Source organism: Gnatocerus cornutus, chromosome 3, assembly GCF_029298725.1.
Source record: "Gnatocerus cornutus isolate USDA-ARS CGAHR chromosome 3, icGnaCorn1.1, whole genome shotgun sequence".
Classification (NCBI taxonomy): domain Eukaryota; kingdom Metazoa; phylum Arthropoda; class Insecta; order Coleoptera; family Tenebrionidae; genus Gnatocerus; species Gnatocerus cornutus.
In genome coordinates this window covers 14,908,785-14,932,723 of record NC_142235.1, presented here as the reverse complement: position 1 = coordinate 14,932,723, position 23,939 = coordinate 14,908,785, and the positions used below count along the sequence as shown (strand labels likewise).

Below are 23,939 nucleotides of genomic sequence, written 5' to 3'. Positions count from 1 at the left end.
CGCGCTCCGCCATTTAATTGCAATATTATGTTGAAAATTCCAATAATAAATTGTAATCGCAGCAACCAATCACAAACGGACGCATTTTTATGCAGTTCTTACACTATTCCGGTGTTTCATTCGATTTTGTTGGCAGCGCGAAAAATTTTTGATGAATTTGCATCGTTGCCTAGGCGACCATCGATGGCGAGGGGCAACGAGGGGATATTTTGATAACACATAGATTTATATGCATGAATTTTACAACTATATTATTTAATGTCCGATGATCAATAGTTATTTTATTCCAAAATTTTATTCCCAGTGAAATGAGTCAAAATTTTTCAAAAATTTCTTTCAAAATAAGTACGATAAAGGTGATGATTTTCGCGAATAAAAAACGCGAAAGCGATCATGTCCTACCTTTATCTGATTCGTATAAAACTCGTACGTCGATGGTGATTGGGTTTATCTCGTTCTATTTGTATTTCTGTTGCACTCTCAGAATTGCATTTTGAACCATGCGTGATCCCGAACTGACGAATTTATATTGATTTGCATTAGATAGAATTTAGTTTTGTCCAATGCACTGCGATACACCGATTTTTTCCCCGGTGAGTTATATACATATTGAAAAAAGGACAGAGATAGGCAACCATGAATGTAGGGGAGCTCTGGGACAACATATATGTGGGAAGCAGGGTTAGGGGACGCCAACAAAAATGGTAATATTGTACAAAAGGGCGAGCATCGCGGTAGGTAATGAACGAAACAACCGAAAAAAAAACAGTTGGAGATCAACCGATGATTGAGATGTCATTTCTGACAGTTGCACCAACATGTAGGAAAAATCCTCAGGTGACTTGATTGGATTGGAGTTTTTTTCCGCGCGTTGGAATAAAACAGCATCGATGTTTCGAACGTGTCCAAATGCGAAATCCACCCTTGCAGGATGCGGAATAGCGTCAAATGTCTACCCCACCGCTTTGGCCGACAATTCGAGAGAGATTTTCTGTCTCTCACACATAGGCAGGGCCACACACATCACTATGTACCCCGTATATGCAATCTATATACTCCATCTATGTACTTCTAGTACACATTTTCAACCCTGGAAAATTTCAGTGCATAGCCAACTGCGTTAAATACCCTTACACAAACCCTCAACCCAATCTATACCTACAGTTAAAAGTTCAAACTCAACAACCAAAAAAAACCGTAAGTCTGCACGAGTTTGTAATCATGTCTTAACACACTTTTTTCTGTTTCAGAAATTGAATCATTCGAAACAAAGTACAAAATTAAATTTCGTGATAAGTCTGGCTAATGTTCCTATTTGTAATAAACGCACCGGACGCAGGCTATAGAGGATCAATTTTTTCAAGATTTTGTTCTAAGGGCACGTTCACATTTGTTTAGTCGCCACTACACGGTTAAATATTGAAAAGTGCATCGGGCAACTACAACATCGCATTTTCAATCATTTAACTTGATGTACTTTAATTCCGTTGTGTGTTACTTTAAAGGGCAAGCTTCTTTTTTCTTATAACTTAATAACAAACTACAGTAAACCGGGCAATATCGGGCTAAGTTTAAGTGAATTCTAATATATCGATACGACGTTAACTCAAATTTTTTCGTTTCGACACTCGAAGATAATAACCAAAACTGTGATTTCGTCGACATTTAAAGAGATATATTTAAAAAAAAATACTAAAAATAAGTTCAGCGAATTTAGGTGTTCGAGATTAATTATTTTGTCGCAACTAAAAGTATTTTTCCAAAAATTCGACTATAGTGCCTTATTGTCGGCCTTAAACAAACCTTCCTACTAGAAAAATTTGTATATTATTAAAAAAAAAATTACTATAAAAACCAAAAAAAAACGACTTGTGGCTTACTTTGGTAAAGTACAAAATTTATTGTTAATACAAATTAATCCTAATTGTGACTTAACCACCGAACTACGACACTTCCACTGGTAAGTTAAATGTTGTGTGTTTTCCCAAGATGGCGGCGGTCGCCACCACTCCCTTTTCTTTTTTTTGCACCCTGTATGTGGTGTTATTGACACTTGGAAATTTATTCGGTTTTCCAGACACTCATTTCCATGTCTTTGGTGTATTTTTAGGTGGTTATTTTTGGAAAACTTTTTAAGTTGGAATTGGGTATCGAAATGTGTGCAGCACGGGTAATCTATTATTGCTTGATTGCTAATTAAGGATTAAATGGGAAAGTCTACAGGGTGGTCACCTTGAAACAATTTTATATCTAGTGTTGCGCGGAATTTTAATTCCTGAGAAAATATGATTTTATTTATTTTAACGAAAATATTAATAAACAATCTCGCGATTATAGGAAACAAGATTTTTTGGAGCAACCAGTAATACATTTTTCGGAATTGCGGTCTGACTGGATAAATATTCAAAACGGAACTACAATTGATCTTTTTTACTTATTTAGATCTCTTGTTGGAAAATATAGAACACTGGTACTTGCAAACAATAAAAGAGATTAGATAGAATTAATTAATGGACCCATAAAAATTTATTGCTATTATTTATGGGACCTCTCTCCCATGGGAATAAAATATTTATTAGTATGTTCTGTTTTTATGGCCACATTACTCAATTCCAGGATCCCAAACATCAATTTTGGATAATAATTTTGTCATTTTGTATCAAAAATATTAATTTTGTTTTGATAATTTTATTCATTTTTTTTGGCTTTACTTTTTATTATTATTTTTTGGGTTTTCAATTACACATCTTTATATCTCTTTTTTTTTTGTTTACATAAGAGCTTACTGAATTTTTTTAATTTTTCGTTTTGAATCTTTAGAATTTTCTATATTTTGCAGATATTTTTACAAATTTTTGAAACACTCTTCATAATTATGGTAAAAAATGTTCTTTGAATATTATTTGCTGTTCTAGATTATTTTTAATAATTAATTTAAGGTATTTCTACAATTTTCTGATTTAAGAGTATTTTTTTAGAGATTTAAAAACAATAGAGCTATAATAAATTAAAAAACCAAAATTTCCAAAAAATTGAGACCTTGACAAAAGCACAGTCTACAAATAATTTTTATTACTTACAAATTTAAATATATTTTTTATTTTATTAATTTAATTAATTAATATCAATATTTTGTAAACATGAAACCACTGACAATGAGACTACTTCAAACTAAAAACCCAAAATTTTCTAAATCTTAGACCCAACAATAGAGTAATCAAAGAATTTAAGATTTGTTCAAACGATTATTCGTTTTTGGACTTTTTTGTAATATTTTTTACTTGAGATTTTTAGATTTTTTTAGTTTGTATTTTTAGGAATCTAAGAACAATGAAATTATATTAAAATTAAAAAACAGAAAACATCTAAAACTAAGACTAGGCAATACGACAATTTAAACATTGGAATAATTTTTTTTAGTCAAAGTTAATTTTTTTAAGAATGTTTTATATTATCAGATTTTTATTATGGTTGGATTTTCTACTTTAGAAATATGAGAACACTGGAGCTACATCAAATTAATAAAACAGAAAATTTGACAATACGACAGTTTAACATTTTGAATTTTTTTTTAAACAAATTTAGATAGATATTTTACATCTGTTGTTTGAGATTTTTTTGGTTTTTTTTTGCATTATCTATTTAAGGAATGAATATAAGAACATTTGAATCATCAAACTCAAAAATCGGAAATTTTATAAAACTGAAATTTGACAATTCGACTATTAAAAATTTAGGTTTTTTTATACAAACTTTTTTTTGGAATTTTTAATATTTGAGTTATTTAGACATTTTTGAATTCTGTGTTTTAGGAATGTGAGAACATCGGAGCTCTAAATCAAATTCAAAAATGCAAATTGTTTAAACTGAAACTGAGACAATACGACAACCTAAAACTAACTACTAACTAAAAAAAATTGTTATAAATTTAGATTTTTTTGTATCATTTTTTACATCTGGGTTTTTTAGATTTTATTGGATTGTCTATTTTAAGATTATAAAAACAATAAAGCTATATACCAAATTAAAAAAAACAAAATATTTTAGAAATTGGGATTCTGACAACAAAACATTCAAACAATTTAATTTTTAAAATTTTTTTATTCAGGACTTTTTGGATTTTTTTGAATTTTCTAGTTCAGGAATTTAAGAGCACTGGAGCTATTTTAAAATTAAAAAACGAAATTTATCTAAAACTGACAATGAGACAACTGGACAATTTGAAAATTAGAAAAAATTTTTCGTGCAAATTTAGATTTTTTTTTCTATTTAGGATTTTTAGATTATTTTGGATTTTCTACTTTAGAAAAAATAGAACAACAAAGTTATATTAAATTTTAAAAACAAAAAATCTAAAAATGAATACAAACAGAAAAAATTGAAATTTGTATACCTAAAAATCTATTTATTTGCACACTTTTTTAATCTTCCAAATCCTCTACATCCAAAAAAATCGCGTCTGGATTCTTTATCAATTTCACATCTTTGGAAAAAAATGTGTACTTAATTTTTCCTTACACAGATTCACATTTTTCGCAATCTTTAAATTGCCGAACTAATTTACATTAACACAAATCGACACCGGTGGAATCAAACGAAATTTAATGTTTAGACTACTCGATTATCAGTCGCCTTTAATTGGGAATAATGCAATTTTAAGTCGCACGCCCCAGCCAGCAAATTTTATCGAACGGCAAATGGCATAGCGCAAACTCTCTTCAAACTGTTTTTGAAATTTCCTGTTTTTCTGTTTTTTATTTCCATTCTTTCTAATTCAAAATTTTCACGTGTATTTTTCTTCACAGTATTTTTAAAAATTTAAATTAACTCAATCTATTTTTTTTCCTATTTCTATTGTATTAGCCTTTAAAAAATATCATTGTTTTATTTTTTTCTGTTTATTACTTTTTTTTTCTATTGTTCTTTTTTTCATATTTTTTTTGCAATATTTTTGCGCCGCGCTTCCGATGCTCCACTTAAATCCCCAAAGATCAAAGTACCTCGCCTGTTATTTTCTTCCATCATATCAATTGTCAGTTAATTAACAACGTTTGCGTCGCAGACTGTACCCGCCGATGAAGAAAAACGAGAAAAAAGCCGCCACAATGTGTGCACCTCATTTGACTTGGTGAACGAACTCCGTTTTAAAATTTATAAATACCGCCAATATAAAGATAGATCCTTATATTTTGCAGTGTAAACTAAACTAAAAAGTGTATAAAAGAAACGAAAGAGTGTACCAGCTAGAAAATAAAACAAGTATAAAATGCATTGACCTACCCTACACAGATTCAGTTAAGTATGGGAGGCTGTGTGCATGTATACATATAAGTCAGAGGCGTGCGCAGCGAGCACTTTAGAAAAAAAAAATCGCCGTACCGCCGTGATTTGACTTGACCAACCCCTCGAAACCATCCCTTAGGATAAAACTTTAAATTTTCCTCCTTTGAAATTGACATTTTCGCGGGAAAATCGCGGAATTTCCCAGTTTTTCGTTCCGAAAAATCTAAAAATTGTTTGTTGATACGAAGGAATTTTTGGGGGTAGAATTAGAGGAGTGTTTTTTCCTAAATTTTTGATTTAATGTTTGGTACGCCACTGGTGAGACCGAAACAGTGCTGTGCGTGGGACAAAGACAGACGCATATCTTTAGTTCGTTGACCTGCCGTTTCTTTCTACAGTACTTTATTTGCATGTCTTTTTTTCTCTCTTATTGCGTTCTTTTACAGCCTACTTTAACAGAAATAACTCAGCTTAGGCTAGGTTATGGTTCTCGTGAAAAAATGCCGTCCCTCGCCCCGTCCCCGCGCGCAATTTTTTTCGGTGCGACGTTAATTACCAGAGGGCGTTTTCGTGTCTTGAGGTTACAATAACAACTCTTACTAAAAAAAATCGCATAGCAAATAAGCAATAAAAGGATTAATAAAGTGGCTATTAATCTAAGTCATCTCTCTCTGTTAAACGCGGAACAAAACGAATATAAAGAAGAGCGAAACATACGGTATTTGAACTCGAGACCTTTAAACTTAAGTGTCAAACTACTTTTGCTTAAAACAGGTAGACAAGGAAAAATGGGAATCGGCTTCTAACGGATTCGTGCAAAAGCAATCGGCGGAATTTTCTGAAAAAACTTCGTCTCGCGAGATTTTTCCTGGTGATTTTGTTGATTACGTGTGGTATTATCTCAGATGTAATTTCTAACGTGATTTATATAAGTTTTATCGTGCCACCGTTAGCTCGCATTTTTCAATGAAGGATGAAGTAATTTATGATTGGAAATTATTGTTTATTACTGGAAGAAAAAAGCGGGAAAGAAACAGTTTGCCATTGATAGAAACCTTGCGGCAGAGATTTGGTCGAGACACGATCTTACAAGTGGAAAAGAACTTTTGCCATTTACATACACTTTTTGTGCAAATGCTGGCACTTAAACTGACCAACAATTAATCATGTGAACGCGACTTTAGATATATTCGCATAGTAAATTTGACACTTTTTGTATTTTTCAGGAAACAATAAATCATGTAAACGCAGCTTTCGGTCGATACATTTTATTCAACACTTTTTGAGTTGTTTCTCAAATTTCGGCCAATTCGTTTTAAAGGTTTTCTCTTAAAAAAAAAATGTGTGAACTCTTTAGCTTTAAATAGATGAATTTAATCAATTTGCTACTTTTTTTGTTTTATTTCTTAAATTTAGGTCAATTTTGTTCTCCTTTTTAATAAAATAACGAATCATGTAAACGCGGCTTTAAGTACATGTCTGTGTGACACTTTTTTTATTTAAAAAAAAAATAATGAATTATGTAAACGCGGCCTAAAGTAGTTTTATTTCATTCGAATTTAGTGGATTTTTTTGTTTGTCAAAATTACCAAATTATGCTTCCATTTTTAAAGATTTACACGTTTCTTTTAGAGCAAACAATAACACGTATCAAAATAAGGAACAATGAATTTTGTAAATCCGGCTTTAGGGAAGAACTTTAAATGCCAATAAAGTGAATTTGACAACTTTTTTGTTTCGCTCCTCACATTTTGCTTAATTTTGCGCTTTTTTTTAAGGAAACAATGAATCATGTAAATTCGGCTTTAGTTTTTTTTTGTTTTTTTACGAATTTAGTGAATTTGACACTTTTTTGTTTCAATTCTCAATTTTTGGCAAATTTTGCGTCTATTTTTAGAGATTTATACTTTTTTCGAGCTATCTGTGACATCTGTTAAAAGGAGAAATAATGAAGCGTGAATGCAGCTTTATCTATTCAATTCAAATTTAGACCTTTTTTCGTTTCGTTTCTAAAAAAATTGGTCAATTTTGCACTCATTTACAAAGGATTACACGTTTTTTTTTGCGCCGACAAAATCAGAAATAATGGATCATGTGAACGCGGCTTTAAGTTAAAACGTTTAATTTAAATTTAGTAAACTTCGTTATTTTTTTTTTGTTTTTTTTTCTCAAATTTTGGTTAATTATGCGTTTATTTTTAAAGAAAAAATAAATCATGTAAAAGTGGCTTTAGATAAATATATTCAAATAAAATTTAGAAAATCTGTCAATTTTTTTGTATAGTTGCTCAAATTTGGCTAATTTTGCGCTATTGTTTAAAGGTTTACACGTTTTTTGGGCGAACTGTAACGCATATCAAAGTGAGAAACAATGAATCATGTGAACGCAACTTTAGGTACGTTTTGCTTTTGACATTTTGGCCAATTTGGCGACACTTTTTACAAGGTTACACGTTTTTGCTTAAACAAAATAAAAAACAACTAATCATGGCAATGCGATTTTAGGTACGGACGTTTCATTCGAATTTAGTAAATTTCACATTTTTTTGCTTAATACAATAATTTTAAGTCAAAGTTTTGCCAATTTTTTGAATTTTTTTTCGTATAATCTCCTATGTTCCAATGTTGGAAACTTGCCAAACAATCAGTCAATGACTGGGTGAAAGTCTTACCCAGACAATTGTAAACTAATTAATTAATTTGTAATTAGTTTACAGAGGCGGAATAAATTTTATTTAAAAAAATCAGTTGGTACTCTGGGCAAGCGTCCAAAAGCTGAACACTTGTTAAAATACGTCTCTCTCATTCAATTTTAATTTTGACTTTTGGTTTTATACAGAGAGATTGAATAAATCGATTCTGACAAACTTTGCTAATTTTTGTGTGTAAAAAGTCCTGTAGAGTTTGAGAAAGACCAAACCAGGATTCTAAAATTTCAGAAAATTCAACAAAATTTTAAAATCTTTTAAGGAGTTTTAAGAAATCCAAAAATCTAAAATCGGAATAGAAATATTATTATTATTTATTTTTTCTGAGTTCCACACAAACTTGGAAAGCTTTAGATAATTCCACTGAAACCTACAGAATCTTTAAAAAACTATAATAATCCCAGTAAATCCCTTAAAATCGTAAAGATTTCTGAGAACCCAAATAACCCTAACCCTTTTAGGAAAATTTCAAAATATTCTTAGAAAAATTCTGGAAAAAAAAGTTTCAGAATATTTTCAGAAATTTTGGATCAGAGAAGGATTCCCAATGAATTTTTACCCAGAAATCGTAAATAATCCTGGAGAACTCCAGAAGAAGTCTTTAGAGAAGTTCAGAATGGTTCTACATAGTTTAAGAAATTCTGGCTGACCAAAAAAATCTAAAAATCGAAAGAGTTCTATCATGGAATTGTTAGGAAAGGCACTTTTGAAAAGTCCTGAAAAATATTTTTCAGGTAGAGGATTACAGATAATTCCACATATTTTCTAGTTTATCTCAATTGGGGTAAAATCCGAAAAAAAATGTAGACTGAAATTATTTTGATCTCGCTTTTCCTCAAGTTTGCTCATTGGTATGATGAACCCTGAAGAGCAATCTCCCGGATTAAAGAACCACTTTTTCATACCGACGATTCTGGTTATTACATGCATGGAACAATGTCTCTTCAATATTTCTCCATTAGAGTTTTTAGGCGCAATTCCAAGCAAATGACTCCCTTGTAACAATTCGTTCCAGGAAAAAATAATCTAAAAGACAAATAAAATAAAGAATACTGGCATTATTAGTAATAAAAAAAAGTAATTGGTAACTTTATAGTTTCAAATTTCGTGCAATGACTGGTCTCTTTAAATTATCTCTACAAATAATAATTATGATCAAAACGGAAAAATACGAAATCCATAAATCCAGCTTAATTTTTTATCAGCAGTGACCTAAGATGGCTGTCGGTGCAATAAAGACGTGGAAAAAACGGTCCCCATCATCTACTCCCATGAATAAAAGAGAGACAGTCGAGATCAAGGCTGGGTAAAAAGATATGTAATATCCTCTGAATATTTTCACAACGTGATAAAAGCTGATATCTAGCGTAAAAATTGCATTTTTGATAACAGAGTTGTTTAATTTTTGTTGCGATGGGAGATAAAAATGTTCCCAACGAATGAGAATGGGGAAAAAAAACGTATTTGTTTAATTTAACAGAAATGACATGAGCGATCTCGTGTGTAATTAAAAGATTTTTATCAGCCTGTAGTTACACAACCTGTAATTTTATTGCGGTCTTAATCGACACGCAGACCTATAAAAATTTATTCTTTCTTCGATTATGTTTCAATAAAATCACGGAAGGTGAAAAAGAAGAAAGTTGGAGGTAATGAAAGGGAAATTCTTATGATGATGATGAATACGATTGGCTTCCACTGCTTATAAACATTATTTTGAAAATGCAAATGCTATGAATAGATGTCACTGTTTTATCATGGTAATCTAATCAGCGGGAAAAACTATTAAGGAAAAAGTATTGTACGTTATTATTTAGGATTCGGAAAAATCTTCTCATGAAGCTTGTGCCCATTTGCAATCTAGAGTATTTCAATATTGATATATAAATAAAGCAATGTAAACATGTAAACATTTTAGGTGTATAGCAAGTAGACATAAGAGGTAAAATGAAGTAAAAATATTCTTCAGTTACTTTAAAAACTCTCAAATTCTGAATGAATATTAAAAATCAGATGAGATGGACACCTCAACAAGGTTGAGGTTGATGCTCTAAGAAATCCTCAAGAAATAGGGGCCTTTTTTGTAATCTTCCTGTTTATTTTAACAGTGTATTAAAAGTTGTTGTCATTAAAATTAATAGACCGTTAAAAATTGCAGAACTGAATCTGACCTTTCTAGTAGATTTTGCCAGATTCTTTTATTCCGCTAGATCATAAAAATTGAGGGAGTTTCAAAGAATATCCTCAATTTTTGGTAAGTATGTGAAATTTTACATTTTCGAATTAGGCCAAAATAATTACAAAATTCCTAAAAAAATTATTTCTTGCGTTTTAGTTTTGAAATTTTGTGCACTTAATAAATAGGTCTCTGGTGGTTACTCCTTCAAATTTCACTGTTTTAGGGTTAAATCTACCAGAGTTACCGAATTTAAAAAATAAGGTTGTAAATTTTTAGTTTGAGTAAAAATCAGAATTAGAAAAAAATTATTTTCTAAAATTTTGAAATTTGACACAGTTCATAAATAGGTCTCAGATAGCAAGTTTTCTAAATTTTATTGATTTAAGGTTGAAACTGCCAGATTTAGAACATTTAATAGAAAAGAGTAGAAATTTTTTATTCGAAAAGCCAAAATTTCTATAAAAATTGTTTCAGATTCTAAAATTTTGAAATTTGGCACAGTTAAAAATCAAGCCAAAAGCAGTTACCTGTAGAAATGCCGTTGTTTTGGAATTAAAATTGTTCAAGTTACAAATTTTCAAACGACACAGTGAAACTTTTTGGTTCGAATAAAAGTAAAATTTTCCAAAAACTTTTTTTTTGTTCTAAAATGTTGAAATTTCTCATAGTTACTAAATGGGTCTTAGGTAGAATCTCTCTCAAATTTTGCTGTTTTAAGGTTGAAACTAGCCAAGTCATTGAATTTAATAGAGGATAATGGAAATTTTTAGTCTGAATAAAAATCAAAATTTCTAAAACTTGTCTTTCTTGCTTTAAAATTTTGAAATTTTGTACAGTAATTAAATAAGTCTCAGGTAGTAAGTGTACTAAATTTCACTGTTTTAAGGGTGAAACTGAAAAAGATAACAAACTTAATAAAAGAAGTGGAAGTTATCTGGATTCAATGAAAATCAATACTTTTAAAAACATTCTTTATGTTTTAAAATTTTGACATTTGGCACAATTGAGAAAAAGATCAAAAGCGATTACCTCCAGAAATCTCATTATTTTAGAATTAAAACTGCTTAAGTTACAGATTTTTAAACGACACTGTGAAAAAATTTGATTCAAATAAAAGTCAAATTTTCTAAAAAAAATATTTTTTTGCTCTAAATTTTTAAAATTATGTACAGTTCATAAATGAGTTTCAGGTAGTAACTCCTCAAAAATTTATTGTTTTATGATTGAAACTACCATAATTACCGAATTTAATAGAAAATGATGTAAATTTTTAATTCGAATAAAAATTAAAATTTTTAAAAATTTTGTTTCTTGCTCTAAAATTTTGAAATTTTGTACAATTAATAAATAGGTCTTAAGTAGTAACTTCTTTAATTTTTACTCTTGTAAAGTCAAAACTGCCAGAGTTAGCGAATTTAATAGAAGAGAGTGGAATTTTTTTGGTTTCACTGAAAATCAAAACTTAAAAAAAAATCTTATAACCTAAAATTTTGACATTTGGCATAAGTAAAGAGAAGGACACAAGCAGTTGACTCCAGAAATCTCATTATTTTATAAATAAAACTGGTTAAGTTACAGATTTGACACTTCTTTTTCTTTCGAATACAAGTAAAACTTTCTAAGCATTTCTATTCTTGCCCTAAAGTTTTAAAATTTTGCTTAGTTAATAAATAGACTTTAAGTAGTAATTCTTGAAAATTTTATTGTCTTAAGGTCAAAACTAACAAATTTACTGAATTTAATAGAAAATGGTTTGAATTTTCAGTTTGAATAAAAATCAAAATTTTAAAAGATACTTTTTCTTGTTTTAAAATTTTGAAAGTTGACACAATTAAGAAGCAAGTTAAAAGCGGTATTATCCCGAAATCGCATTATTTTTGAATAAAAACTACAGAAGTTACTGATTTTTACACCACACGATGGAAATTTTTAGTTCGTACAAAAGTCAAAATTTCTAAAACTGGTAATTCTTGCTCTAAAATTTTTAAATTTTGCACAGTTAATAAATGGGTTCCAGGTGGAATTTTCTTCAAATTTCACTGCTTAAGTATTGAAACTATCAAATTACCGAATTTAATAAAAGATAGTTTAAATTTTTGCTTTCATTAAAAATCACATTTGTTCTAAAATTTTGTAATTTGGCACAGTTAAAAAGCAGGTCATAAGCGGTAACTCCCTGAAATCTCATTGTTTTGGAATTATAACTGCCAAAGTCAGATATTTTTATTCGACACGGTGTAAATTTTAGTTCAAATAAAAAAATTCTCCCATTTGTTCTAAACTTTTGAAATTAAAGACCGCTAAGAGGAAGATCAAAGGTAGTAATTTTCCAAAATCTTATTATTTTGGAATAAAAACTGCTCAAGTTACAAATTTTTATAGGACGCGGTGAAAATTTTTGGTTCGAATTAAAATAAAATTTCTAAAAATAATCTTTCTCGCTCCAAAATTTTTGAAATTTTGCCAATAGGTCTTAGGTGGTAATTTCTCCAAATTTCACTGTTTTGTGGGTGAAACTGCCAGAGTCACCAAATTTAATAAAAGATGGTCACATTATTGACTCGAGTCTAAATTTTCAAAATATTTTCTTGTTCTAAAATTTTTAAAATTAGCACAGTTAAGAAGCAGATTAAAAGGGGTAACTTCTCAAAAACTCATTACTTTAGAATGACAACTACCTATGTAAAATTTGAGATTCTCCTGCAAAGTCTCATCTCCCCTCAGCCGATTAAAAATGAGCGACGCCGGCATGTGTTCACATTAAAAGTACTGTACAAATTGCATCGTTTAGCTGTTTATGAAATTACTCTAGACATACTTGCAGTTATATCAAAAATTGGAAGTTAGGTATGTAGCAGACAATTTGTTTTATTAAAATTTTACTGCGGCGTTTATGTGTCTTATTACCGATTTAACGACATCGGGTCTAAATTCATTCAAATTTTAATAACTGCGATGTTGTAAATTAGGCACCCATTTCCCGATTCGGAATTCGTTGCGGCAGTAAAAAAATCGCAGCGAACTGTAGAAACTGTGCTCGACTATAATTAAATTTCCCAGTAGTGGTCAATGTATGCACAAAGAAATCCTTGCTCTGTTGAAAAATCGCCGGTTAATTAACCGCAATCTATCAATAAATCTCTCTAATTACAAAGTCGGCGAGTCCGCCCCTGTCAAAAACAGGAAGTTATCAAGCAAGAACGAGCGCGGGTCGCCATCGCGAAAAAATCCGAACTTTGTCCCATAACGTCGAATAATCGCCCGCCCATTATATCTAATAAAAAACTCAACCGGACCGCGTACAAGCATCTAATTCGTCTATTTTTGTGTGTTGCGGCGAGAGGATCGGCCATTTTTCTTCTAGCCGCTGTCTCATTGACAGAGTTGCGGCAAACGGACGTCTTGGTACTCCAGGACCGCATTCAGAGCGATCCGATCGAGATATAAGGTACCGCAACTCGGTAGGAAATATTCTCTTATCTAGGTCATAGTTGTAAAGTAAAAGTTATCTTTTAGCTTTATTTTAATTTGCATACATTCAAATTCTTTGGAGGAAATTTTAAAGTCCGGGACTGGTTAGAACTAGAAACTTGTTTGTTTGGTTTGGTGATAAAAATTTCGGTTCATTGAGTGGATCCAAGATAAAAAAAATTCGTGAAGTGTATTGGCTAAAAGTTTGGGTTCGATAAGTGAGGGGGGACGCCCTGATTTCACGGGGGCCATCTTTGCTGATTAGATAAATATGTAGATAGAAATCAAATAGAAGACGTTAGTGAGCAAATATGAGGAAACTTTAAGGTGCAAAGTGTGGAAAAATATTCGGTTTTTAGCTTCTTTAAATTTTTGGGATTCTAAAGTTTCTGGAATTTTCTGAAATATTCTAATATTCTGAAGGATTCTTTAAATGTTCTATGAATTTTTAATTAATTATCTCCCGATTCTCTTTGCTTTTTTTAGCATCTTGTGTGACCTTTTAGATCTCTCTGGAATTCTTTGCAGCTCTGGACTTTATTCTTTGTTTTTTTTATAATCCTCCGGGATTCAAGATTTTGATTGTTTTTTTTTTACTTTTTCAAGGCTTTAACTCTAAATTTCCATTGGATTCTCTAGGCTTTTCTAAAATTATCTAATATTTAAGAATTCCTGATAATTATCCAGAATTTCCTGGAATTGTTCACCATTTTATAGCTTGATTTGGCAAATTTTAGGATTTTTAGAATTCGTGAATATCCTGTGGCAGTTTCTGGTATCTTTTGCGATTATCCAGAATTTTCACAAGTCTTCAAGAACCTTTCAGAATCTGAAGACTGCAGAAAATTTAAAGAGGACGTATTAAGAGCGAATTTAGATCAAATCCAAAAAAATAAAAAAACAAATTTAGACAATTTAAAGAAGACGAGTTTAACAAAATTATTTCGAAGAAAATCTAAAAGAATTTAGAACGTGTACAAAGCAAAACCAAAAGAAAACTTCATCTTGATAAAAAATGTTAAAAATTGGCATTTTTGAAAAAATTCAAAGAGAATCAAAAATAAATTTAAAAATGCTAAAAAAAAGTCTAAGACGAATTCAACGAAATATTAAAGATCCTGAAAAAAATGTAGAAACTTAAGAAACAGGATTTGAGGAAAATTTAAATCGAATCAAAAGAATATAACAAAAAATCTAGAAAAAATTATAAAAAAATCTGTTTAGATTTTAGAAGATTTATTTGTCGTTCTTGGATTTTATAAAATTTTATGAAATAGAACCTTTCAGATTCCTTTGTTTTTTAAAGATCTTCAGGCACTCCGACGATTCCCAAAAACTTTACAGAATTTACTAGATTCTAAGAATTTTAGATATTTTTTTAAATGTTTGGGCTTTTGACGGCTCTTTACCATGTCTTGTTAATCTCAGGAAATTTTTACAAATCCAGAATTCCTGAAGCACTCTAAGATTCTTTGGTATTTCTAGTCTCCTGTAGATATCCTGTTTTTCCAGGATTTTTCAGAATATTTCTGAATTGTGAAACATTTCTAGATTGTTCTGATTCCCTAAGGATCTGCAGGCTTCGCCAGAATATTTTAAAATCCTTCTATATTCTGTGTCATTTTTTTTTATTTTCTTAGGGTTTCCAAGATTTTTTACTATTCCTTAATTATCTAGAAAAACTTTTACAAATCCTGGAGCAGAATGTTTGATATTCCTATACTCTCCTGTAAACTTGTAATCTTTGAGGACTATAAATTCTTTATGATTTTTTAAATTGTCCAGGTTTTTTTAGAAAACTTCTGGATTCTACACAATTTTATAAAATAACGATTTTTTAGTTCGTTTTGGTTTCCTAAAGATTTTCCGAGACTAAGTTTTCCTAGAATATTCTTATGGATTCGGTATGATTTTTTTTTTAATTTTTTCAGATTTTTTTTCTTGAAGCATTTTCAGAGATAATCAAGCATTCTTTGGTATTTTTAATGTATTGTAAATTTCCTGTAATTTTTGGATTTTTTGAATTTCCTAAAAAATTGTTTAAAACATTGACACAATTCTATACAATAGAGAGATTTTAAAACTGTGTTTATTTTTCCAGGACTCCTAAAATTCCATAGAACATTCTGAAACTCTTCTGGATTCTGTTTTTTTTTTAATTTTCTCAGATATTCCAGGTTTCTTTACTATTCTATTCCTGAAGCATTCTCTGAAATAAACTCGCATTTTTTGATTTTCCTAACGTCCTGTAGATTTCCTGTAATTTTCGAGGACTCTCTGTCAAATTCTTATAGATTTTTTGAATTTTCTAGGAAATTGTTCAAACACATTTTTATAAAATAGAGAATTTTTAAAACTGTTTTGGTTTTCTAACAATTTGGAGGCTTTTCCAGGACTCCTAAGATTCCTTAGATAATAATAAAACTCGTGAATTATTTCAGGTTTTCTCGGATTTTTCAGAAATTTCGGGATGCTTATATAAAACCAGGATTTTTAAAGCACTTTCTGGAAAGTTACAGTATTTTTTAGAACTTCCTTATATCTTCAGGAAATCCGTCATTTTCGCGGGCTTTCTCAGAATTTTCCAGAACGTTTCTCTGGATTCTACACAATTCTATAAAATAAAGAAATTTTTAGTTTGTTTTGGTTCCCTAAAGATCTACAGGCTTCTTCAGAACTCCTAGACTCCCTAGGATATTCTAATTTTTTTTTAGATTTGGTTTGAATTGTTTTGCCTTTTCTCTGGTTTTTCAGGGCTCCTTGCGATTCACTGGGATTTAAGGAAATGACATGATTTCAGAGATCCTCTGAAACAAGATAAAAATTCTCCAAAAATTTTAGAGAATTTGAAAGCTCACCCAGAATTCTTTTAGACAGTCTAAAATCTTTTAAAATTCTCTAGGCTTTGTTGTGTAATATTTTTACGATTTCTTCGTTTTATACCAAACGCAAAAAATGAGAAAAAAATTAAGTGACTCCTGGAAATCGGAGGTCCTCGCGTTTTTCGTAGACCTCGTTTTTCCGTGTCCTTGGATTTTCATTTGCGACTTTGTATTCGGAAAAGCTGGATTCGCTTAAAGCGAGGGCCGCGTAGTTAAATAAGAAAGAACAAAGAGCGAAACCGTTCGAGCATTAATGAGTATTGGCCCCCGTTAAATCGAGCAAAAATTACGTAACCCTCGCATGTTCAAAGCGACATTAATAATTGAGCATGAGTTTCACATACTTATAATATCACTCAATTTATCTAGATAAACTTTTAATTTATTTGGATTAAATTATGACCGGACGGCGCGTTACGTCATAATATAACAGCCTGCACGAATATTTTTTCCTTCATCTTTGAAATAATCTGTCGTAACAATGCGAAAAAATCCCCCCCGACTTTTGAAAGTGCCCCGCACATAAAAAATAACGAAACAAACTATTTTATAAACTCTAGCGCTGAGTATCTGTCCTTATCCGTTCCAATGCAAAATGCACTGTGTACTAAAACTTATGCAATTTCGTATCCCCCCCACCTTCGCCGCCTTCATTTCTATATGCAGCTTTCTTACTACATACTAAGATGTTCAACTCTGTTTCAAACTCCAAATCATAGACACCTATGGTTTGAAAATGAATTATCAAGTCACCCCTTCGTGAGGAAAAAAAAACCGATCGCGAAACAGGAGAGCATCGCTCGTGTTATCAGTGATACCGGGTCCGATCAGTGTGTTTATGTTTTTTTTTTCTGTTTAGTGAGGTTATAAGTGCCTGAGAATGTGGGTAAAAAGTGAAAAACGCTGGTTAGTGTGCCTTTTTTTAGTTTTAAGTGCATGCCGGACGAAGAAAAAATCAATAACAACGCGAGCATAAAATTACCATAAATTCAATAAGATCGTTTGGCGCATTTTTTAACAACGGCGCTGTTATAATAAAAATGGCTTCCTCAAATATTAGAGAATTTCACGATAAAAATAGATTTGTTTGTACAGCCATTTTGATTTTTATCGCTGAAAAAAAACCGCAGCGAGCGTTTTTTCGCGTTGGTGCCCCTGCACCCTTTCGGGTATTTTTCCGTGGTTACGCAATGCCTTTTTTTTTGAGGAAACTGGACGATTTTTTTCGCTCGCTTGGCAAGAGCTGGTTTTTCGCTTATTTTTAGCAACTCTTTTGTTGGATGCTTTCAGGGAGGCGCTCTTTCCATGTAAGTTTGCACTTTTTGAGGCTTTCTAATTGAGAGGCTTAACACTTATTGCTTCAGTTCAAATAAACAATTTGTGAACATAAACCGGTCGTAAATCCCAATTCATTGCATTTTAAACGCCTCTGCAACGGTGGATTTTACCCTCACAACGACCGTGATTTCGCCAGACTAAAAATTCTTATCTGCGGCCTTCCATTTTTTCTTGCTTTTATCTCATTGTTTATGAGTCAAAACGGTTTGTTGTTGTTCTACTCTTATCGCCAACTTTCGGTTCCGCTTCGATTTTATTTAGATTTTTGAATTTTAGAAACACAAATTCGAAATTTCGGATTTTTGCGCGGCCGCTTCGTTCCCGCGCGAAATTAATTAAACGCTAACTGTAAAAACTTCTGATAAAACTAGAACGTCCGATGACCGAGTATGAAATTAACGACATCGTAGTTAAGTAGATAAAATAAAATTAAAAACGTGGGAATATCTATGAGGAGAAATTCTGAAATTTTAATTTTTTCGTTTGGTTTTACATCTTGTTTTATCGCCGACATTCTTCATTTTTATGCTTATTTTGAGATCGCTTCAAAAACTTCTCATTAATTTCATGTCAAGGTAACAATATGTTGTCTTCTTGCACGATACGAAGGTCTTTTTATTATAGACATTAGGTACAAAACGGGCGATTTAAAGTAAACTACCGCCATTACCTTTATAAAGTCGAAATTATCTTTTTTAAGTATTAATTTCCTTCTCTTCATTTTTCCTATTTACTTACCGGCAGTAGAGCAGAAAAATGAGCAACAAAAAATTGAATACAATTTTTGAAAAAAAAATTAAGTTCAAGTGCAAGGATCTGGTCCCGCACGTTTGCCAACTGTAGAGTCTAATGACTTTTGGTTTTTTATTTGGCAAATCTTGTGTTTACCATTTTGCTCTAATTAACAAATTTCTATACTCTACATGCTCAAGTCTTCAATTAGAAGAGAAAGAGAAAGACCCTTCCGGGCGATCGTTCTTCTATTTTTTATTTTCTTTTAAATGAAAACGAGACAATTTGTTGCCATCATTTTTATTTTTTTTGTTATTGTTTTTATATCTTTGTTTTCAATTTTCTATTCAAAGAAAATTTATTGGATCAATTCTTGGTGTTGTTGACAAATTATCAAAATTACAATTTATTCCCCAAACACCAAATTTGACAAAAAATGCTGACGCGCGTTTCGCTCTGATAATGATAGCATTGCTATCGAAACGCGCGTCAGCATTTTTTGTCAAATTTGGTGTTTGGGGAATAAATTGTAATTTTGATAATTTTCTATTATCATTGTTTTATTTATTTTCAAAAAAAAAATGATAATTGCAATGAATTCAAAAATTTTACCCACTTCGCAAAAAAAGTTAAAAATAAACTTGACTGTCATCAAGTTGGTAATGCGTTTTTGGCAGAAAAATCACAAAACAATTTTATTTTACCTAATTTGGTTGATTAGGCGGCTTCAAATTTTTCTAAACGTACCTATTATTTTGTATCTTTTTTCTATTATTATTTTAATACATATCTCGTTCTTCATTTTTTTTATTGTTATTATTATTAATTAAGAGGGTGTCTAAGTTTTGGAAAAAATTATTGCAATAAAATTGTACTTATTGCACTAAAAAATCAAAAAGTGTCATCAAGTTTACATTGGTTCGCGATTTTGTTTTAATTTGGCTATTTTTATAACAAATTTTGTTTTTTAATAAAAATATTTTATATTGTTACAAAGTAGTAAAACTTTTTTCTACTTGAAAAACAATTTTTTTATCTAAATTACTTCAAATTTACCTATCTAACAGTTGGTACCTCTTTTTTGTATGTACCTTCTTTCTTTTATTATTATTATTTTTATTTTTTTCACATTTTTTCTTATTGTGCTTATTGTAATTTGAGAAACCTCCAAAATTCTAGAGATATTATTATGCAAAAAAGTTTTATTAATTGTGTGTCATCAAGTTGGCACTGGTTTTGTGTTAAAAATAAACAGCAAAAAATGCATTTGTGTCAAAATGTCGGTTTTTTTCGCCATTTTATTTAAATTGGCTGTTTTCACAATAATTTTTTTTTTGTTTTTAATGAAAATATTTATTTTATTTTGTTCAAAGTAGTCATTTTTTTTCTTTTTTTTTAAAGTTGATATCTTTTCTGGATGTTTTATTTTCGCTTTTACTTTTTTTTATTGTCATTTGAAAAGTCTAGAAAAATATATGCAAACAAGTTTAATTAATTGGGTGTCATCAAGTTGGCGCTGTTTTTGTGATAGAACAAACAACCATAAACGCATTTGTGTCAAAATACTGTTCTTTTTATTTTTTCAAATTTTTCTGTTTTCACAATAATTTTTATTTTGTTTTTAACAAAAACAGTTCGTTGCGTTACAAAATCGTAAAATTTTCTTTACATGTGACATTTTAATTTTTGCGAGAGTTCGGGCGGCTTTGCATTTTTACAAAAGTGTTTTTTTTTATTGTATCTTTTTTCATTTATGATTATTGTATCATCTTTTTACGTTTGTTTTTGGCCTCCAAGATTATTCTCAAGTTGGCGTTGCTGTTGTGATCGAAAAAATACACAAAAACGGATCTAATTATGTCAAAATGACATTTTTTTCCAAATTTTTAATAAAAACATTTTGTATTGCTATAAGAGAATTTTATTTTACCAAATTTCCGAGGAGGCGACTTCGCATATTTCTTAAAATTGGTACCTCCGCATTACGTTATTTTTTCCACGTTTGACATTTCCACCGCGTCACGACGAACGTGTAAACAATGACATTATTTAGTAATACAAACTTAACCTCAAACTGTCACACTGACAGATTAAGTGAAAAGGCAGAGCAAGAAACACGAAAATATGCGTCTAAAGTAATCGCCTCAATGTGGAGTCATGTCTGCACTTAATGGACATGTGTATCACATTGACGGACCGTGGTAAGAACCGACATGCCTCCTCCATATCAGGCTTATTGTGATCACACATTTTTTATTTAGTTTTCGCAATGGCGGCTTAACAAACTTAACCTTAAACTGTCACACTGATAGATGGGTGAAAATATTACAGATTCTCTATACCAAAGCTTACGGTAATCACTAATTTTTTATTTTGTTTCCGCGGTGGCGCTTAACAAACTTAACCTCAAACTGTCACACTGACAAATTGAGTGAAAAGGCAGAGCTCCAACACACGTTAAATATCACAGCTTGCTGGAAAGTGAATAAGCGCCAAAATGTGAAGTCAGTCTGCGCTTAATAGACACGTGTCGTTCATTAATGGTCCGAAGTAAGAACAGACTTGCTTCCTCCATATCTCAGCTTACTGTGATCACACATTTTATTTAGTTTCCGCGATGGCGACTCGGTTGTAATTAATAAATTAATTAAACCGCCTTCGATTTTTTGTGTTCTTCGTGTTAATTACGGTTGGTTCTTTTTATAATTTTTTGCTCCGCCCAAGCGCCTGGATCCATTTTTGCAGGCTTGCACTCGTAAAATTCTCTCTCGATTATGTGTTTGGATGTTTATTTTGGGCGTTTAAATACTTGAATCTAGTATCTAAAATAACGCAGTATCGATTACGCTTCTTCAGAACAAGATCGAAGTCTGAGAATAGGAAAGTTCATCAATAATGTTAATTTGTAGCATTTCCTTTTGAGCAGGTATAAATTAATATGTCTTATTAAGAGTTAACTGTTTCCTATGAATAAATTCAGTGAAAATGATCATTTTGCAAGTCCAGTTCACACGCTGTCGATTTTTTCGTTTCCCAGTCGCCATCTTGTTTATGAGTGTCTATCTAAATAATTAAAAATGAACATAACAAAAATAGAGAAAAAGTGACTTAGAGGTCACAGCTTTATTATCATCACTTAACCGAGGGGAGCGCGTTTTTTATTGGTTTGATTTATCGTAAATATAGAAACTGATAAGACAGTTCCAAGTTCAAACAGACGGAAAAAAGTCACTCTACATCCTAAAAATCGTCATTTTTCACTGTGACCCGTTTCTGTGAAGTTGTGTAACGTGTCCCCACAGCCCCCCCCCAGGTACGCACGGTACTGTTTATACGTCTCATTATCATCAACGCGCCATTTTATCAGGCCTCGTTCAAGTTAGAACAGAATGTCTAGGTCAGGGAAAGTGATTTTTTTGGGGCTATCTTCGGGATGAAACACGCGACGCCATCTAGTGGAGGCGTCGCGACGCTCGCCGTCTTAAGGGAAATAACCGATGGGTGCACACCTGCCCTGTTGCGTAACGCGAGGACACGTGAGCACCTTGCTTATGTCCGATTCTGGATTTTTTAAATTTGAATAAAGGGGGAATAAATTAGGGTAATTTTTTGATGGACGATACGGACTTTTTTAGCGGGTAATTACCGATGGAATCTGTGCTGTATTGCAGAACGGAAAAATTATAATCTGATTTTATTATATCTATTCGCATCCGGTGCATATACAGGTTGTTTGCGTAAATTATGCCGTTTTTCGGCGCGTCCGCTAAAGCATCAGTTTGCGGACCGCGTCCGATAAAATGATGATGGTTTGCCCCATGTGCGCGGCCTTGGTCGTCCATCTGGCGCACGTGTCGGGGGGAGTGCACCCTCGTGAAAAAAGCAAAAAAGAGGGAGGTCTCATGAAAAAAAAAGCGCTAGTGTTGGCCGTCTTGGATCTTAAAAATGCGTGGAGGGGCGACACACGGAGGAAGGGGTGGGATGATTCATAAAAATCGTCGATGTTTCGCCGTTCCGTCGTCGGCCACGACTGCCACCACGTAAAAACCATCCCTTAGATCGCACCGTCTTCCCCTCCTCGAAGTAGTGGGGATGGCTTCTAAAAAATAACAAGGAGCGCTTTTTTCCTAGGGGGTCGTGAGTGGCGGGGGAAACTCCGTCGGACGACTCCTTATACTTGTTAGGGGATGCGCGTGCGCCACACTAAGATACAATTCTAAGGTTCATCCATCCCTTGCTCGCTCGTTTTTCTTGCATATATTTATTCCTGTCGCAACCCTCACCGAGCGCCGCCGTCTCCGTCGCACGCAATGCACTTGGATGCGCTCCTCTCGCTTGTTCCTTGTTCGTATTTGTTCGGCATCTTCGTCTTAAGCGTCGGTCTTGGATCGCGCTTTCTCCCTCTAAGAGATTCTACCCTTATTTTCTTAGTTTGAAGGCGTCGTTTTCAGACGCTGGTCGTCTTTTCGCGACGCCGTTCATTTTCTTAGTTATCTACTGACTTTCTTATCGTTTAGACGCGTCGGGACGCTCGAACACGGACTCGCGACGTCGACTCTAACCGCACTACTTTGAATTTTTTCGGCGATAAGAACACATCTAGTCTACTTTGACCCTTCGGAAACAGTGAAACGGGATTTTTTTCGAATTTCTCCCGCGATTTTTTGTGCAAGATTCCGCTTCGCACGGTATACTTTCAAGCTACTGTGTTTACCTGATATTTGTGCAATATTTTTAACAACTGTAAGTACCAAAAACTTATTTTTTTCACCAGTTCTGTTGCGACGGAGCGGGCTACTTTGCCGCCGGCTAACTTACTTTCGAACTTTACAAGTTTTCAAAGTTTATTATTTTTATTACCGTTTCCCAAATCTTATCACATTTTACTCGTGACCAAATAATTAATTTTTATTATTTAATCTCAAGTAATTGGCTCAAATTCAAATCGGCCTTGAATGCGATTCTCTCAAATATTTATAATCTTAAATGTGCACGCGACAAGTTTTATACACAGTGTCTCCTCATTTTTCCCCAATTTTCGATAATTTTAGACGTGATGATAGTCTGCAAATTTGTTTTCCAAAGCTTATCATTTTTATTACTACAATAATAAACGTGTGCTTTTTTCACTTTCAGTGTAAAATGTTATCAAAGTTGGCCATGACCTGTCACTTAAAATAACGCGTGATTTTTGAAATTTGACCGAAAAATACAAATTTGTTTTTCTTTTACCACGAGCTGTTTACAGTTTTACATTTTTCGCCGGCGTTTTCAAACATGCAGAAGATAAACTGTTTTTAATATTCGTTCGAAAATTGCAACAAAATTAATACACTCAAGTTGAATT

General features: G+C 31.9%; 1 protein-coding gene across 18 annotated transcripts in view; it reads left to right on the top strand.

The window, feature by feature from the left end:
- The first annotated feature begins 1,107 nt into the window (after positions 1-1,107).
- The window catches only part of LOC148177345 (uncharacterized), an 86,051-nt gene continuing 63,219 nt past the window's right edge, over positions 1,108-23,939 (top strand). For 14 of the 18 annotated variants that reach the window (XM_088032300.1, XM_088032299.1, XM_088032298.1 and 11 more), the window contains exons 1-2: positions 1,108-1,197; positions 1,251-1,960. The gene's annotated coding sequence lies outside the window, so the exon portion shown is untranslated. Of the gene's footprint in view, positions 1,198-1,250; positions 1,961-17,209; positions 17,429-17,642; positions 17,830-21,805; positions 21,906-23,014; positions 23,336-23,939 lie in introns of those variants that run through there. The other 4 variants (XM_088032284.1, XM_088032287.1, XM_088032286.1 and 1 more) reach the window with 4 other exon arrangements.